Here is a 17,438-nt window from a genome sequence, read left to right as displayed (position 1 = left end):
GTCTTAAAAAAAAAAAAATAGAATTGAATGAAATATTACTTTAATATACGAACTCTTTTTCTGGGTCACACACACACACACACACACACACATACAGGCATTTTCTATAAAACTAGAAAGGTTAATGATGAATCAATTCTGCTTTTGTAATAGTTTCCTAGGCCTCCCATAACAAATTACCACCAACTATGTGGCTTAAAACTACATAAATTTATTGTCTCTTAGTTTTGAAAACTAGAAGACTGAAATCAGTGTGTCAGCAAGACCAAGTTCTCTGAAGGCTCTGGAGGGGCAATCATGAGTGTTCCTTGGATGTGGATGCATTATTCTAATCTCTGCCTCTGATGTCACATGTAAGTCCGTTTCTGGGTCCAAATTTCTCTTTTTCTTAAAAGACCGTCCCCAGTCCTCATCTTAACATTATTACATCTGTAAATAACTTATTTCCAAATTAGGTTACATTTACAGGTTCTGGGTAGACATCAAATTTGAAAGGAGGCTCACAGGATGGTACATATCTGCAATCCCAGTGACTCAGAGACTGAGTTCAAGGTCAGCCTCAGCAACTTAGAGAGACCTAAATAATTTAGTGAGACTCTCTCAAAAATAAAAAACAACTGGGGATGTAACTCAGGGTAAAGATTCCCTGGAGTCAATCCCCAGTACCAAAAAAGAAAAAGAATTGAAAGGGGGCACTAGTCAACCTAGTATAGCTTCTAACAAAAAATAAACTGGGTGGGAAATGCAAAATATAGATAAAGTAGAATGCAATAAAATGGGGGGAGGGGTAAATATATATTAAAAATGATTCCTTGAAAGACAAAGAAATAAACAAATTTTTTCCAAATTTGATCAAATGAAACCAAGGGGAGGGCAAATTAATATCTAGATCGACAAAAGGGACCAACTACACACTACTGATTCAGAAGAGATTTTCAGGTTATGAAAGACTAGCAAACAACAACACACATGGTTCTAGAAAGTGGCCAGCTTGTCAGGAACTGTGTCCTCCAGAACCTTTACATATATGTGGACCCACACGACTAGTTCTAGAAGAGTGAGTGGTCGTCATTCCCCAGCCAAGGTGGTTTAAGATCTAGTGTTTCTTCTCCCCTTTCTCTTCTTCCACAGCAAATTTGGAGGTTGTGAGTTGCACATAGCGCCATCACAAGATGAAATGGCTCTGGATTCCTGTGACTCACCGCCTGAAGGATGGTTGCTTTATGGGCAGCATTCACATTACTTACACAAAGTAAGTAGAAGCCACCATGTTCAGCTAGTGAGAGTTTGGAGTTGTTTGTTATGATGTTGTGTTTACTTCAACTAGATGCATTCTCATTAATGTCAAGCGCAAGACTGCAATGTCCATTATAACCCTTCTTTATAAGCTCAACCTTGGGCAAGTGAGACTCCACTCCCCCACAAAATAAGAGATGTGAAGCTCAGAAAGCAAGAGAGGAAGCATTCATTACGTATAGATGACGTTTGGTTGTCTCACCTAGAAGAGTTAAAAGAACTAATGAACAAAATGTTAGAATTAATAGGACCAGCATACCAAAATGAATAGCTTTCCTACATATTAAGTATAAACCATCAGAAAATGTAATAAAAGAATAGTAACCAAAACTATAAAGTCTCTAGGAATAAACCTAGGGCAAGACAAAATCTTCATGGAGGTGATTTAAAAACCTGACTGAGATGCATTTTAAAAGGCCCAATAAGTAAATATTTGCAACACATAAAAAACAAATAGCAGCCTAAATATACAAAGGAACCCTATAAATGTAACTTTAGAATAGCCAGAAAATATGAAAATATGCTTAATCATAATAATAATCAGAAAAAGCACAGTAAAAATGACAAATAATTTTTATGCAGTACATTGTAAAATATATAAAAATTTAAAAATTAAGCCAGTTGTGGTGGTGCACAACTATAATCCCAGTAACTCGGGAGGTTTGGGCAGGAGGATACAAGTTTGAGGTCAACCTTAGCAACTTAAGGAGACCCTGTCTCAAAATAAAAAATAAAAAAGAAGGATTGGGGATATAATTCACTGTTAAAGCAAACCTAAGTTCAATTTCCAGTATAATAAATATTAATAAATAAATAATAAAATTAAGTCTAATTTTTTTGCATTGCGGGGGATTGAACCCAGGGTTTTGTGCATGCTAGGCAAGTGCTTTATCACTAAGCTATATCCCAGTCTAAAATTAAGTTTTATAATCAAATGAAGAGGTATTTGGGGCTAACTGGAACACTCATATATGCAGTCACTTTGGAGAGCAATTTAGCCGTGTGGATTAAAAGTGAATATATGCATATCCATCAGTTCTACTTCCATGCATCTACCACCAGAGAAACATTAGCTCCTGCGCACAGGGACATGTACAAGTTTATTCATCGTATAATTTACGATAGCAGCTAAAAATTGGAACCAATATATATGTTCATCAAGAACAAATTGGATAGATATAATGTGGTTTACACAGAAGATGGAAAAACACAGATGTCAAAATCAATGAGTTTTTAAAAAACAAATTGCAGAGAAAACATATTATATCATTGTGTAAAAACACACATAATTTAGAAATGGTATATACATACATATATTTATTTATTTATTTTTATTGTAGATTTCTGATCAGTATACATAAATGAAATGGATGTAAATAAATGAAAAATAGGAAAAATAGGTGTAAATAAATAAAAAATGTTAAAGAATAAACAAACTCAGCAGTAGTTATCTATGGAATGATGGGAAGAACCCAGGGCTGGTTGTAGTATTCAAACAGAACTTTAGTATTCTAGTAATACTCTAAGTTAGATGTTAAATAAAATTATTTTTAAAAATTGCAACCCAATATACTCTGTGCAAAGGGAGAAGACTAGAAGAAAGACTGAAAGGAAATGTACATCAGTGTAACCACTGTGGCCCGTGTGGATGATGTATTTATGGATGATTTTATTTTCTGCCTTTTTTTTCCTCTTTCATCATCTGAGCTATACACAGTTTCTGAAATGGCTTTGTGTTACTTTATAATTAGCCATGAAAATGGGAAAGAAAAATAAGGACATTTGAAAAACCCTCTGTCAAATCCAGTCTTAAAAGCCCAGTGTGCTTTCTCCCCTTCCCCCCAAGGAGGCCCTGACATTTAGAAACAATAAAAAACACTCCGAAGCACCATTTAATCCTATTACTCTTCTGGACCTCTTACAAACCAAGGGATGATCCCTTTGGCTCTTTAAAATAAATCTCCCAAGGTCATGGGGCTTGTGGGTTGCAGAGGGGAATGGAACTCCCAGCCCGGGCCCCGCCCCCTGCACCATCTGGCACCTTCGAATTTCATCAAAGATTTTCTGCTTAAGCCAGCCATAAAGCCAAATGCTCAGATTCATCTTTTTTTTTTTTCTAGGAGAATATTACCCCTTTTCAGGAACACTCCACCAACAAGCTACTGCCCGCTCTCAGGGCCTCCTTTCCCTCTGTGAAGTGAGGAGCTGTGTTGTCCCTTCAGGTTTGGAAATTCCAGGTTCCTAAGTCAGTCTGTGCTTGGTTCTCTCCCCTCAAGGGTCCTCCTGCATTCTGCTTGCTCTGTGCTGGTCAGCGGGGCGGTCCTTTTCAATCCTGGGTTCTTCCAGGAACCCGTTTGCTGGGTGTTAAACATGTCAGTGGCAGGTCCCAGTTTTCCAATATCGACAAACACATCAGTTTTCCACATTCCGGGAAGGTGGGGTGGGATGAGCAACTCCCTAGGTGTCTGTTTTGCATATTGGAGTTCTGAGTAAGACTTCCTTGAAACAAGGATCTGCTGCTATAAACCTGCTTGAAAACCACTAGGCCAGGAAACTTCGCAAACCCTTTTCCAGGGTTGACATTCTATTTCTCCCTGAGTTGCAGAACCCTGGATACAAGACTAAAAGAATGGGGAAGATTCCTTTGGGCTTAGAGCTCCCCGCCCCTCTCCCCCTGGAGGCTGAGCCACCGGGATCAAAGCGGCGGAAGTAGGTGCCACTAGATGGTATTAAGATCTGAGATGCTGGATAAATCCAGCCCGCACTTCTCCCTCTCGCTCCTCCCTGTCACCTAGGCAACCGGGCGGGGCCCTGAGCGCTTAGTTCCTCCTTTGCTCTTCCCTCCTCACCCACTCAACACGCCGGGCCGCATTCCCACACCCCTGTTTCTGCCCACAGCTTTTCTGGGTCTGAGCTCCTCGCGAGTTCCACCATTAGAGGTTTTTTTTTTTTTTTTTTTTTTTTTTTTTTGTGAGTGTGTAAACCAGATTCCAAGCAGGGGGCCCCAACTTGCTAAAATAATCCTGGTTTGCATCCTGAATTTGCCTATCTTCCTGCCGGATGCCTTGCAGGCAAAGGGTATGACCTTGACAGTGCAGCATTTTCGAAGGTTTTTAGGGGTCAGAAAATAAGGGGCTTGTTTACGACTCTAGAAGGTGAGGACAGTCAGGGCGCTCTGCACCAACAAACACCCCAGGTGTGGGCAGCAGGTCCCCAAGGTGGGGGCTAGGTGGCTGTGCTCCAAGTGGGAAAAGTCAGAACCGAAGGATCCTGGGGTTTAAAATTTTTTTTTTTTTTTTTTTTTTTTTGCGGAGTTACCTTTGTGACCAGAGAACCAAATCAGGATGGGAGTTGGGACTGGTTCATGATTGATAGTGGTTTGGGGGTGCAGGGAGGGGTCAGAGATCAGGAAATTAGTTTGGTTTAGTATAGTTCGTTTATTGGTTCTGGGAATTGAACCCAGGGATCCTCTACCAAACTACATTCCCAGCCCTTTTTATTTTCCATTTTGAGACAGGATCTCACTAATTTGTTCAGTCTGGCCTTCAACTTGCGCTCTTACTGCCTCAGCCTCCCAAATAGCTGGGTTGACAGGCATGTGCCACCACACCCAGCAAAATCAGGGAATTGGAAGAGGTGTGTAGGGGTTCTTATAGAAGGGTCTTCGGGTCTTCTTGGAATTTATGCCTGCAAATTACTCCAAATTGTTGGGGGTTCAGCTAAAGGTGTGAGCTGCAGTGCTTAATATGAGGGGAAGAACTAAGCCCATCCCAACCCAGCAGAGAGAGACAGCAGACCTTGGGCAAGGCCCAGCTACTTGATTTCCTTAATAATTAAACGTAGTGAGAGACTGTGGACTAGAGGAAGAGTCAAATATTAAAAACAATTCACTTTTTAGAGCTAATAAACGAATTCAGCAAAGTTGCAGAGTTCAGGTGCAACACACCAATCAGTATTTCTATACACTAAAAGCAATGAACAATTTGAAAAGGAAATTAAGAAAATGATTCCATGTATAAAACTGCCAAAATGAATAAAATAAAAAGGTATATGGGAACTCTGTATGCTTGATTTTTTTGCAACCTAAAACTGACCCCAAATAAAATTTATTAATTAAAAATAAAAAATAAAATACCTCGAAATAAATTTAAACAAGGAGATGCAAGATGTGTACAATGAAAACATTGCCCAAAGAAAATAGAAGATCTAAGTAAATGGAAAAACAATTCCAAAGGGCTTTGTTGCAAAAATGTACAAAATGATTCTAAAAGTCATATGCAATTATAAGGGGCAGTGAATAGCTATAAAAATCTTGGAAAAGGCACCAAGCATAGTGCACATGTCTGTAATCCCGGTGATACAGGAGGCTAAAGCTAAGCAGGAGGATCACAAGTTCCAGGCCAGCCTGGGAAACTTAGTGAGACCCTATCTCAAAATAAAAATTAAGGGCTGGGGTTGTGGCTCAGTGGCAGAGCACTTGCCAAGCATTTGTGAGGCACTGGGTTCAATCCTCAGCACCGCATGAAAATAAACAAATAAAATAAAGGTATTGTGACAGAAAACATAATGTATCATTTAAAATAAATAAATAAAAATAAATAAAAAGAGCCAGAAAATGTAGCTCAGTGGTAAACTACTCTTGGGTACTCTAAAATACTGCTTAAAAAAAAGAAAAGAAAAGAAAGGAAGGAAGAAAAGAAAAAAAATCTTGAAAAGGAAATAGGTTAGAGGACCTCATTCTTCTTGATTCCAAAACTGAAAACTGAGTACAAAAAGCTACAATAACTGAAATAGTATGATAATAACCTAAGAACAGATTTATAGATCAATGAAATAGAATTGAGTCCAGAAATAAACCCACACATTTATAGTCAATTGATTTTTTTTTTTTGGTACCAGAGATTGAACTCAGGGGCACTTGACCATGGAGCCACATCCCCCGCCCTATTTTGCATTTTATTTAGAGACAAGGTCTCACTGAGTTGCTTAGCACCTTGCTTTTGCTGAGGCTGGCTTTGAACTCACATCCTCCTGCCTCGGTCTCCAGAGCCTCTGGGATGACAGGCGTGCGCCACGTGCCCAGCAGTCCTTTGATTTTTGAAGACTGCTATGACCATTCAATGAGTAAGAGTCTCTCGCATAGATGATGGTGGGGAACTGACTCTTCACACGCAAAAGAATGTGTTTGGAACCCTATATTGTACCACATACAAAAATTAACTCAAAATAGATAAAAGACCAAACTACAAGAGCTGAAAGTATAAAATTCTTTTTTAAAATTAAAAAAAATTTTCTTAGTGTAAAAGAGTAGGATTTACTCAAGTGAGAAGAGATCGAGCTCCCACAAGGTGAGAGGGGACTTGAGAGGGACTGCCACATAATTGTACTCGTCTAAGGATTTACATAGCTACTGGGTAAGTCAAGGATCAACATCTCTGATAATCAGGTATTGGAAATGTGTTAAGGGTATTGGTTCAGCAACCCACAGCATTCTGGTTGGTTAGCCCTTAAGCCTATAGTCTTCATTCAGGTCTGTCCTGCCTCCCTTTTCCTGTTACTCCAAACCAAGAAGTTGGCCGGAATGTTCCTACAGGTTAATTTCAGAGCTGTTCATTTAGACAAGCCTCTTTTTGGTGGTTATGGTGGGGCATTTCCTTAACTACCTGCCGATTTTACTTTCTATCATCTATCTATCTATCTATCTATCTATCTATCTATCTATCTATCTATCTATCCCTCCTCTATCTCTCTATCCATCTATCCTATTTGATTCATTTCCTCTCTCTGCAGAAGTGTCCCTACCTTCCATTAGGGAAAGGTGTGATAACCACTTTGGCTACTCCAAGCTGAAAATGGGCATTGAGAGGGAAATGGCAGTCAGGGCCCTCCTACAGAGGCCTACCCAAGGGCTTCCAGCAGATGGAGATTTCATTATGGATTCCTCTCTACGACCTTTTGTAGCATGGTGTCTCATGCCTCGGGGCAGTCCAGAGGTCCATGGTGGCAGTTGGTGGGTGACTGGACAGGGTGTACATAGGGCAAGGATCATGCTTTTCAAAGGTTCTCAGATGAGCTCCCAAAAGATGAAAACAGATTTTTCTGCTTCTGTTGCTGCAGTGTTGCAGCAGACCCCAGCCACCCGCCAGTGACTTCTTTCCAGGGTCTTTTCTCATGAATCCAAAGAATGAAATCCATGGAAGAGGAAGAGTGCATGTAAAAAAGTAGAATTTACTTAAGTAAAAAGAAAAGAGATAGAGCTCTTACAGGGCGAGAGGGACCTAATAGGGATTGTCCCCATAAAACTCCTAGATGAACACACAGGATAATTCTCCATGTCCTCAGATTTGGCAATGTTTTGTTGGTTGTTTGTTTTATGACACCAAAAGCACAAATAACAGAATGAAAATACTCAATAAATTGGACCTGATCAAACCGAAAACTTTTATACATCAAGAGACATCTAAAGAAAATGAAGCCAGGTATGGTGGCACGTGCCTGTAATCCCAGCAGCTCGAGAGGCTGAGGCAGGAAGATCATGAATTCAAAGCCCACCATTCTCAGCAACTTAGCAAGCCCTAAGCAACTTACCAAGATCCTATCTCAAAATAAAAAATAAAAAAGACTCGGAATATGGCTCAGGGGTTAACACCCATGGGTTCAATCCCCTGTGCCAAAAAAGAAAAAAAAAAAAAAAAAAAGAAAGAAAGAAAAGAAAAAGAAAGAAAATTATATGACAACAAAGAGAATGGGAAAAAATATTCGTACATCATGGGACTTGTATCCAGAATATATTAAAAACTCCTAGAATTCAACAACAAAAAATGTCAAACAATCTGATTTTTAAATGGACAGAGGACTTGAATAGACATTCTCTAAAGGATACATGTGATGGACAACAAGCACATAAAAGATGCTCCCAGTGTTGCCATTAGGAAAATGCACATCAAAACCACAATAAGATACCACTTCATACCCACTAGAATGTCTATAATTTTTTTAAGAAAATAACGAGGATGTGGAGAAATTGGAACCCTCTGATGTCGCTGGTGGGAATGTAAAATGGTGCAAGCCACTTGTGGAAAATGATCCCACGATTTCTCAATAACTTAAATACAGAATTACTGGGTTGGGTTGTGTATATTCTGTGGTAGGATGCTTGCCTAGTGTGCCTTAAGCCCTGGGTTCAATACCTGCACCAGGAAAATAAAAAGGAATAAAAGAATAAATAAATACAGAATATATATATATATATATATATATATATATATATATATATATATATATAAAATCCAGCCATTCCACTCTTAGGCATGTACCCAAAGAATGGAAAGAGATATTCAAATGAAAATTTGTATATAAGAGTTCATAGCAGAATTATTCATAAAGCAAAAAGGTAAAAACAATTCAAATACTCATCAACTAATCAATGAACACACAAAAGATTGTACACAGGAAATACAATGGTATTTCATGGTGTGCAATGAAATATTATTCAGCCATAAGAAAGAAATGAAGTACTGGTAAATACTACAACACAGATGAACCTAGAAAACATTATACTAAGTGAAAAAAGCCAGGGCTGGGGATATAGCTCAGTGAGCTGGGGATATAGCTCCATTGGTAGAGAGCTTGCCTCACAAACACAAGGCCCTGGGTTCAATCCTCAGCTCTGCAAAAAAAAAAAAAAAAAAAAAAAAAAAAAAAGCCAGACACAAAAGGCACATATTGTATGATTCCATTTACTGTATCTGAAATGTACAGAACAAGCAAACTTACAAACCCAGAAAGCAGATTCATGGTTGTAAGAGGGAGAGAGGGTAATGGGTGTGGGTCACTGCTTAATGGGTATTTGGTTTCCTAGTGGGGTGATGAAATGTGGTAAATATTATACAACATTGTGAATGTACTAAATGTAAGTAATGGTAAATTTTACATTATGTTACATTATGTGTGTTTACCATAATAAAAACACATTCCAAAAATTATTTTCCAAAAGCATGTTAACTCCTTAAATTTTTTTCTTCCCTCTCCAAAAATAATTTTGCTTTTCAATGGCAAAAGTCTTTTATCCAAGTACAAGCTATGGAGACTCTCCATCTCCGAAACAGACCAAAGTCCTGGGGTGGAGGGCATCTGCGTTCCTTTCACTTCATCTGAAAGTCCTTAAGTACCTGGACAGTTTCTGGCATCTCCAGCCCTGATTTTCTGTGTCCACAGTGCTTAATCCGTGGGTGCTGAAGGAATGCTCTCCTGAAATCCATTGGAATGATCACCTGGGTTGGCCCACGCCAGAACTTCAGCTCTTGTCTAAAACCTCTGTGGACCTCTGCCCAGAGCCTGCTAGCTCAGCACTGCATGTCATTCTCTGAAAAGATGGCAAAGCGACCGGTGGGGGAAAGCCCAAGAATGTCTGGGGTATGAGGAGGGAGGGGTGGTGTTGGAGTTGGGGGCCCTGGAGCCAATCTGCCTTGCTTTGATTGCGAGCTCCATATCTAAGAGCTACTTTCTGGAGGTTACATTCTCAAACTGCACATCAGGGATTAATAATACTATGTATGGCACGGTGCTGTTGTGAGGACTAAATGTGTTAATTGGTATAAATTGCTTAGAACAATGCCTGGCACATAGAAAGCCCTCAATAATTCATCTTGTTTTTTTATCCTAAAACTGTAATGGTCTCATCCATTCTATGACTCAGTGTAGTCAACCTTATGGTGACTTTGTATCTCTCACCAAGGAGGGTCCAAGGGGTGCCCTTGGACCAGGACTTGCCCTGGTTTCTCCTGCAATACACATAGCTGTGGAGAGTGGAGGTATTCTCTCCAAAGTGTCTGCATAATTCATTGGTCTTGAATGTGCATTTCACAATGTGAACTGCTGGCCTTAACCCACTGGTCTTGAAACAAACTGAATTGAATGCAGTTACAAATACTTTGGTTTTTTGTTTCTTAAATCCAGGGCCTAGCCTATGCTGGGCAAGTGCTCTCCCACTGAGCTACAACCCCAGCTGTTTTCTAAAAAATTTATTTTGCAGCAGGGTTTTGCTAAATTGCTGAGGCTGGCCTCAAACTTTTGATCCTCCTGCCTCCGAGTTTTGATTACAGGTGTGCACCACTGTGCCCAGCTATAACATGTATCTATCTCTTACTGAGGATTGCAGTAAAAAAAAAAAAAAAAAAAATTAAAAAAATTTTTTTTTCTTTGAAAGCCAGGATCTGGTGATACCCAGGGACTTTCTGAAGGCCTCCTGTGCTGAGTTGAGGAGGGCAGACCTAAATTGGTGGTTAGGAAGAAGTGAGCAAAAGACCAATGCCCAGTCAAGCTGGGACAAGGAGGAGGGAAAATTCTCCAAGGTGGAGAGATCTGAAGGGTGTGGGGGGTGACCTGATCCTTGAATCAAGTCATCATGTGCACATGCACGCGTGCGCACACACACATGCAGATAATCTAAGCACAAACCGAGGGCTTGTCTCTTGTTCTTTCATAGTATAGACTTTGTATTGGGGGCAACATCATTCCTTAGGATTGTTTGTGGCTCTAGGACCTCTGTCTTCCATTTTATTGACTCACACAGACCCATTTCAGAATCATTGGCTCTCTGGCTTCCCTTACCCAGCTTCTCTAAGGTCACTTGCTCCCCTGGTTCCCAGCCCCTCCTGGTAGCTTTGGCCCTACACAGACTCATCGCCCTTCTCTCAGCAACCTCCGCCCTTAACGTGAAAAACAGATCCCTATACACAAATGTAGGAGAAGAGGTCTAGACTCTAGAGATCTGCAGTCAGTGCCACAGCCCGGGCAGGGACCACCAGCATTGTGGGAGGGATGTTCTGGGGACTTCTCAGATGGGGATGTACCCTAAAATAAAAGTAAAAAGAGTTGAAAATATTGAGAATGTGGGCAGTTGACATCTGGACTACCTGGTGGTTTTGCTTTCCTAGGATTAAATGGGTGGGAGGGGAAGTGGTCTTCTAGTGCTCAGGACTTCCAACCCCACTGAGTCCACCCTCTCTTCAGTTCCCTGGGTGGAGTAGGGCAACTCGATGAAGCCAGTAAAAGAGGGGGACTTAACCTCTGCCATCAGAATCTTTCCATCTAGTCTTTATAGCATCCCTGACATCACCTGTGTCGACGACACCTTTACCTCAAATTCCCATGAGCACAGTTTGTGCACAAATGCTTGGACTCTGTCAGTACCTCTTCCTCACCGACAAAGTGGTTGTAACAGTAGCATCTATTGCCCAGGGGCCTGTGAACGTACGATAAACGAAGGAGGAATGCCCTAGTCAAATGCCCAAGCACAACAGGCATGTGACAGAAGGACTGACCTGTTCTCATCCCTACGGTGATGCCGCAGAATAACGTGTTTGAAAGTTAAGTGAAAACACAGTAAAGTCAAACCTCCTGTGTTCAACAATGCTTAGAAAGAACGAACCAAAGACTCACAAGTCCCCTCTTTCTGCTTCCCAGATTAAACAGCTGTTATCAATTTGTTCTGGATCCATCCTTATTGTTTTCTTCAAGTTTATATGGAACCTATCCACTGATCACTTTCTATTTCTTCATGCTTTTAAAAAATACAGAAATGGACTCCTGCCGTTTATTTTTCTTAGTTCATTTTGTGCTGCTCAAACAGGATACCACAGACTGGGTAATTTATACACAATAGAAGTTTCCTTGTCTCCTGATTCCAGAGGCTGGAAGGTCCAAGATCAAGAGGCTGCGTCTGGTGAGTGCTTTCTTGCTGTGTCATAACATGGAGGAAGGATAAATTAAGGGAGAGAGGAAGAAAGAGAGAGAGAGAGAGAGAGAGAGAGAGAGAGAGAGAGAGAGAGAGAGAGAGAGAGAGAGCCGGCAAGAGTACCTAGGGCACTAGGAGAGGGGGCCAAACTAGCTTTGCAAATGCGCTGTCACAATGATGAGCCTACTCCTGCAAGAGCAGTAATCTATCCCCCAGGCCAGAGCATCATGACACAATCACCTCTTGAAGGTCCCACCAATCAACAGTGCTCTGGGGATTAAATTTCCAACACGTAAACTTTGGGGCACACATTCAAACCATCCCACCATTTAGGTTTTCTTGTCCCCCCCCACCATTTAATTTTTCAATTTGCTTTTTTCATTTAACGGGCCATGAATATCTTTGTAGGTTAATATATATGGATCCCCCTAATTCTTTTTATCTACTTCATTGTTCAATAGATGCACCATGCTTGGTTTATTTAAACATTCTCTCACTGATGAACATTCAGGTTGTTTTGCACTTTTGCTATGACAAGCATCTTCTCTATACATCTTTACTCACGTGCTTGAGTTTTTCTGTAGGCCAGATTTCTAGAAGTGAATCTACTGGGTCAGAGAGTTTGGCATATGTTAATTTTGATAGACATCACAAAACTGTATTCTAAAAGGTAATGGTGAGGCAACCTCCTACTAACAATGTGTCCCTTGTCGCCATTTTGTTACTGGGTATTACCTGTCATTTTTAGTCTTTTCTAATCTGATGGAGGAAAAAAGAATCTCATTGCTTATGTTGCATTTCTTTGACTAAAGTAAGGTCAGGCATCATTTTGTGTCTTTTGAAAGTTTGTATTTTCTCCTCTGTGAATTGCCTATTCAAACTCCAACCTGTTTTTCTAATGGATTTTAGATAGATAGATAGATAGGTAGATAGATAGATAGATAGATAGATAGATAGATAGATAGATAGATAGATATAGACAGATATAGATATAACGAGATGGGGGTGGGGTGGGAAGAACACTTCCTATAAGGACTTTGGCCTTTACTCTGCTTCATGTATTGCAGTTATTTTTGTTCACATTACCATTTGCCTTCTAAGACTCTGTTTATTGGGCTCTTTTGTCATTCAGAGTTTTAAATATTTTATGTCATTGGATGTGTTCACTTTTCCCCATTGACTTCTGGCTATCTTCTCTGCTTTAGAAAGTCTTTCTTCTCTGATTTTCCTGGGCCCATTGCTACGTTCTCCATCCACTCCCCAGTGACAGCTGGCAACAGACGCCATGACGGAGCCCAGCTCTGTTCCTCCGCCAGCACCGCGGCTGCCTTATCTGTCAGCACAATGTAATAGTGTGTGGTGCTGGGGAGTAGTACACTGTGTCAGAGGAACGCAGAGAAAGGAAAACGTGGAGGAGGCAAGATGGTCTGGGGAGGCAGTGGAAGAAGTTGGTGGGAGTCACTGGAGCTCAAGGGCCTACGAGAAAGCAAAGATGGAAAGGGAGAGGAATTCTATAACCTTGAACTCAGCATCTAACAGTCATGCTAGCCCATACCCTGAATAGAATTTTTAAGTCAATAGTATCTTGGAAACTAATTCCACTTTTTATTTATTTATTTTTTTTGAAACCCATTTCACTCTTTACAAGCACTGTAGAGGAATTGGTCCCTACACCTGAGAGGCAATATAGAAACCTCCTGCCAGACTTGAAATGAAAGGAAAAGAAATTGGAAAATAGGACCTCAACTCAAAAATATGTCTCCTCTTGAGTGAATTTTAATATATATTCCAGGCTCCATAGATCAAATGCTTAAAATTTTTTTTGAAAAAATAAGAAAATAAAGATACACTGGTTAGAGTGAGTCTGAATTCTTTACCTCTCTTTAATTAACTTTCTAAACAAACAAAAACAGCCCATGTGGCCATACACGCGGTACAGCCTACCCAGCACCCAGTCTCTCTCTTACTAGAGCCCCTGGGGCCAGGCCCAGCGATACAGACCTGTAATTCCAGCGACAGGCAGAGGGAGGAGGATTGCACATTTGAGGCCAGCCTAGGCAACTTAGTGAGACCCTGTCTCAAAATTTAAAAAGTTGCAAAGGGGTGGCTCCAGGCGCAGTGGCATACACCTATAATCCCAGTGATTTGGGAGGATGAGGCAGGAGGATCACAAATTCAAAGCCAGCCTCAGGCTCTGAGCAACTTAGCGAGACCCTGTCTCAAAATAAAAAATTAAAAGGGCTTGGGATGTGGCTCAGTGGTTAAGTAAATGTGGGTTCAATTCCTGATACCACAGGGGCAGCGGGGAAAGGCGGGTATGGGGGGATTGGTATGTAGTTCCATGGTACAGCGCCCCTAGGTTCAGTCCCCAGTACTGCAAAACCAGCCCTGGAGATAAGCAGGACATGGTTGGGTGGTCATCTGGGATCAATGCTTAGAGCATTGCCCAGGGAGCCCTGGCATCTGTCTCCCCTGACCACCATCAGGAGCGCCCCCTGTTTCTGTGGCTACTAATGCTCCAGCCCTGCTCTTCCTTAGAGCTTCCGCTCACTGCCTTCTCTCTGCACATCATGGCTTCTGCCTCCTCCTTCACCTCCTCAACAGGGGATGCTCTCTTGAGACTCACATTCGAACTCTCCAGAAACAAGCCAGGTGTAGTGGTGCACACCTGTAATCCCAGCTACTTGGGAGGCTGAGGCAGGATGATGGCAAATTCCAGGCCAGCCTCAGCAACTTAGTGAGACACTTTCTTAAAATAATATAAAAAGGGTTGGGGTTATAACTCAGTGGTAAATCACCCCTGGGTTCCATTCCCAGTATTGAAAAAAATAAATATATCAAAATCTCCCAAAACAGTAACTGACTGGTTTGGTTACTTGCTGGTGTCCTTTGGGGGTATCTCCTTGACTGTCAATTTATAACCAACTGTTCTTGAGCTTGTTCTGTTTTGCTTCTTGGTGGCAGGGTCAAGTAGTCTGCTTCCTTCAAAAGAAGTTCCATGTAGGCATTAAGGTCCCCAAAGTAAAAAAGCTTCTTTTGAACACTGACTCCTCCTGGTAACATACATAACTACAATTCGACAGATTTCACCTGTCTTCCCAGCGTATAGTAGAGTAAAACGGTTATTGATAAAGAGGGGAAATGGAAGATGAGAAAGCATTTAAAATCATTAGCCAAATATCATTCAGAAACTGACATTTATCAATTGTTTTCTAAGCAATAAAAAAATATAATTGAGATATTAGGACTCAAGAAGCTACCTACTGGGGACATTTAATGTCAGGGCAAGCTTTGCACCTGTCAGTAGCCCAGGCCGCCTCCATCTCAGGACTGACTAATGCTTAAGGCTCATAATGAACCTCAGCCCTGGAAATGCTAAGCTGGGTTCTAATGACTCTGCTCAGTGGTTAAGAACTACTTGAGTTTTTTATTACTGATCTGTCATCACCCTTTCATTCCATTGACAAAAATCATCCACAGGCCAACTTGTATAATCTCTGTGCAGACATTAGGCTTTTAATGCTTTTTCGGAGTCTGTCCCAGACACTTGGGACTTTGAGTTTAGGTGCAGGCTGTTGGCATAAATTTCAAGCATGTTCATGCTCCACACCTGTCATCTTCCCTAGTCACTAGGCTTGGTGCTGCTGCTATTGCAAAGAGCATCTACTGTCCCAGACACTGTACAAAGATGGATCCTTTCGACAGCCTTACAGTGGTATTTTGCCCACCTTGAGGAGGAAAAACTCAAGCATGATGCTTGTGAAGGTGTGCTGAATCCAGGGCAAGGGTCAGATGCCAGACTTTGAGAAGGAGTTAGCCAGGCTGGGATCCCAACTACACTTCCTAATCCAGGCAGGCCCAGGAGCAGCTGAGCTGCAGACTCTGGCTCAGTCTCTTTGTGGGTTTGTTTTTTTTTTGTTTTTTTTTGTTTTGTTTTGTTTTTTTGATACTGGGGATTTAACCCAGGGGTTCTTAGTCACTGAACCACATCCCCAGCCCCCCCCCCCCTTTAAAAAATATTTTATTTAGAGACAGGGTCTTACTGAGTTGCTTAGGGCCTCACTAAATTGCTGAGGCTGGCTTTGAACTCCTGATCCTCCTGCCTCAGCCTCCTTAGCTGCTGGAATTAGTGGCGTGTGCCACTGTGCCCAGCCAGGTTCTCTGCTTTTTATATACTTTAAATATTTACAAAATTGTTCTTGTTGCTGTTGTTGGGTGTTCAAATAGCTGTCTGAGACCTTACTTTCAAGTCTGTTAGCTATATAACCAGACGTAGGATTGTTGGTAACTCTATTTTTAAGTTTTTGCGAAACCTCTCCATTGTGTTCCTTAGCAATTGCCCTCAACAGTGTGTGAGTGTTCCAATTTCCCCACATTCCCCAGGGTCCTACCCCTTTCTTGGCTTTTGTTAATTCGTACTTGTTTCTAACTTTCATTGTAAACTCATTCTAATGCTTTTTTTCCTCTTTCTTCTTTTTTCCCCCTAATGCTTTTGAAGCAAAATAATCAACAAACAAGAGAAAGAATAATCACAAAATACTCGATGGAAGAAGACAGGAGACACTGGGTGTGGTGGTACACCCGTGATTCTAGCAACCCAGGAGGCAGAGGCAAGAGGATCATAAGTTCCAGGCCATCCTGGCTAACTTAGCTCTTTTGAAATCCTCAATAATTTAAGAGTATAAAAGGATCTTGAGACAAAAAAAGCTTGAGAACTGCTACTCTATACATTTTTTATACTTTATCACTGTTACATATCAGTTAATGGAACTTGCTATTGTTTGAATGGGATCCCCAAACACTCATGTGTTGAAAACTTAATCCCTAACTTCAGATGTTGATAGTATTTGAAGGGGAGACCTCTAGGAGATAATTGGTCACGAGGATGGGTGAGGTCCCATAATGACATCTGTGGCTTCGTACGGAGAGGAAGAGAGACCTGAGCTACTACATCTGCGGTCCTGCCATGTGATGCCCTCCACCAGATTATGATGCAGCAAGAGGGCCCTCAGCCGATGCTGAGAGGATGTGCTGGGCTTTCCCAGTCCCTAGAACCACCAGCCAAATAGATTTCTATTCCCACCCCTGGCCCCCAGTACTGGGGATCGAACCCAGAGCCTTACATGTGCTGGGCAAGTACTCTACCACTGAGCTACACCCCTAGCTCTTATTTTTTATTTTGAGATAATACCAAACAAACAAACAAACAAAAAATTCAATGGTTTCTCTTCCACTTTGAATGAATCTTTTGAGCCTACATGAATGTATAACCTTGTGCATTGGTCTTTAACAATATTGCCTCACGAAGTTATATGGATCTCATATTAACAATAGAAAAAAAATCACATGTGTTAATATCGCCACCAATCTTATCACTAAAGTCTCTAAGCATTTGGAAGCAGTC

The sequence above is a fragment of the Sciurus vulgaris genome (genome assembly GCF_902686455.1).
Source record: "Sciurus vulgaris genome assembly, chromosome: 2".
Taxonomy (NCBI): domain Eukaryota; kingdom Metazoa; phylum Chordata; class Mammalia; order Rodentia; family Sciuridae; genus Sciurus; species Sciurus vulgaris.
This window is presented reverse-complemented; position numbering follows the sequence as displayed.